Source organism: Sciurus vulgaris, assembly GCF_902686455.1.
Source record: "Sciurus vulgaris genome assembly, chromosome: 12".
Classification (NCBI taxonomy): Eukaryota; Metazoa; Chordata; class Mammalia; order Rodentia; family Sciuridae; genus Sciurus; species Sciurus vulgaris.
In genome coordinates this window covers 34684669-34687316 of record NC_136473.1, presented here as the reverse complement: position 1 = coordinate 34687316, position 2648 = coordinate 34684669, and the positions used below count along the sequence as shown (strand labels likewise).

At 45.7% G+C, this 2648-nt stretch overlaps 1 pseudogene across 1 annotated transcript; it reads right to left on the bottom strand.

Moving 5' to 3' along the window:
* Window positions 1-499: 499 nt before the first annotated feature.
* Window positions 500-2275, bottom strand: LOC306642406 (protein AATF-like; annotated as a pseudogene). Its single transcript has 3 exons — window positions 926-2275; window positions 636-828; window positions 500-563 (listed from the first exon to the last, which is right to left on the bottom strand). The product of its transcript is annotated as a protein AATF-like (transcript).
* Window positions 2276-2648: the final 373 nt, after the last annotated feature.

Below are 2648 nucleotides of genomic sequence, written 5' to 3'. Positions count from 1 at the left end.
CCACTGTAGATGTGCTGGCCTGGGCTCAGCTCTCATATGAGGGGCACAGCTGGCGCCAGGGGCCATTAAGAGAACTGTGACTTCCTCTTCTTCCAGGATTGTAAGTTTGTAGTGGAAATCTTCAAAGAGCCTAGCCTGTTCTGTAAACAATGAGAATACTCTTCTATTTTTAAGGTGAAAATTGAGGTGATTGATTTGCAATCTTTTTAAATTTCTTTCCTTTCTTTTTAAATGTAGGACTTTAGTACTGTAAATTCTTTGGAAACAATTTTCTTTTCTTTTCTTTTTTTTTTTTTTTTTGGTGTGACAATACTGTTTATTTGAGATGGTTAATGACACGGGGAGGTGCCTTTGCAGGCACTAGGCTCATGTTCTGGGCAGAGCTCCTTCCCAGGCTCAGCACCTTGGAATCACAGCTGCCTCCTGGATGAGCAGCCAGCAGATCTGGCGGGGTACAGGGATGCACCCCCTGAGGCCCACAGCAAAGGAGACAGCAACATCAATCCCCAAGGCTAGCATCAGGTGGGTTGAGCTGGCCAAAAAGAGATCAATTCAACTCTGTCCTGGCATCATCATTCATTGTAATATGGTCAATAGTTGCCATGAAGCTCAGGAGCTTGCTAAGGACATGAAATCAAAGTTTCCTTCTTTTGCTGGCTTTCCTATCTACTTTCTTATGGATTTTGTTTTGTAGCTTCTGGATTGCAAGCCACTGTCTTCCCACGGCCACCTAATCATTGAAATCTAAGGAGCTGGTCTTTCATTCTATGAGTTCTCGAAAGAGCTGGTGGTAAAAGTCATCATCAAAAATATTTCTTCAGTTATGTCCTTCAGTTATGTCCAGATCTGCTGGATGCTCATCCAGGAGGCAGCTGTGATTCCAAGGTGCTGAGCCAAGAGGGGATCCCAGTTATTTCTTCAGTTATGTCCTATGAGCATTGGCAGGAACTTGAGGAAGGATCTCCAGTTCTCCTGGCAAACCCTCTAGGGTAGGTTGAGCTTCTGGTTCAGGTTTGCCAAGAACTTGGTAGATAGAGCACTTGGTCTGTGTTCTTCGAAGTAATCTTTAATGTCCATCAGAATATGATCAATCCGAGTCAACATTGACTGTTCAAATGCACCAAAACCCTTACCCAACTTTCTAGAAGCCAGCTTAGTTTTATCGTGCCCCTTCTACAGTGTTCAGTGTGAAGTCAGCAAAATGCTTTGCCATGAAGCTGGGATAGTCATCCATCTCCAGCTTCCTCTTCAGTGGGCACTTTCTCTACATCTTCTCTTTACTAGCTCATCATCTTCACTAGAAATCTCTCATTTTCTGCTTTGGGCTGTCTAGTGTCACAGATGTCTAGTGTCTAGGTACTGGAAAAGTAACTCTTCCTGAAAATCTACAAATGACCTCAACAATACTTTAAGAGCTTTGTGACTATTTTTTAAGGCACTGGCAAATTCTGGGCCAACTTTGTCCTTGAAAACAGGAAAAACATCAGATTAAGGCAGCTGATTGGTTGCCAACAGAGCTTTTTGTAGTTTGATCCTTCCTTCCAAGAGCTGGTCCCATGGTGTGATCTGATTTTTCATGGCTCTTCCTTTCTCCACTTCCTCAGAAACCTTGACCCTGGAGAAGGTCATCACCACACCGTCGCCTTCACTGCTCTTGTCTCCAGCCCTGTCTTCCTCACTCTCACCCTCCCCATCTTCCTCAAGGTCCCCTTCTTCCATGCCACTCTCTTCCTCTTCATCTTCCTCCTCCTCACAGCTCCCAAGGTCATACATCCTCTTGGCAAATTTCTCAAAGTCACTAATGCTCTGGAAATTGAAGCCTGGTGTTTTTGCAGAGTGGCTTCTGCTTTTTTTTTCCTTCCTGCCAGACTGCTCTCCCCATCGTCCTCAGCATCCTGTTCCTCAGCAGCACTCAGGTCATCCTTATCAGATTCCTCAAACCCAGTCCCTCTGAATCTCCATCTCCAGACCCTTCCTCATCAGGTATTTCATCATCCGATGAACCTGGTAGAATCTGCTCCCAATGGTCTTCCTTCCAATCTTTCCTAGAGGTCGTCTTGCCAGAATACCTTTTGTCTGTGTCTAAGAGGGAGGTTGATGCCAGTTTTCTAATGCCACCCACTGCCAGGAAATCATCTTCTCCATCTTCCCCTTCATCAAACCTGCCAATCACTCTGGCATCTGTGGCCTCCTCTGTGTCGGCCTCAGGATCCACCTCTCGAGGTCGCAGATTCAACTGTTCCAGCTGCAGGGCCAGGGGCTGTGTCCCCGCCATCACCTGGCTGGGGACACACTGTGCACGTGAAAGTGTGGCCCAAGCCCCTGCTCAAACGCTCTCTCCCAGGCCAGAAGCTCTCGCGCAGACCCTTTGCGGAAACATAATCAGGAACGGAGTGGAGTCCGGCACTCAGCTCCAGGCCCTGTAAACAATTTTCTAGGAATCTCTTGTATAAGTTTCTACATATCCTAAATATCGACCACCAGTTTTATCTTTCCTGGAATGTCTTGTCCATAGGAAGCCCTGGAAAGATAGAGTGACTTTTTCTGAATGAATTTATTTTTATTCCTTAATAGGAAAACTAGACATGTCTCCCCTCCAGAGAGATTGCTTAATTCCCAGGATATAAAGATCGTGTATATGCCAGAAT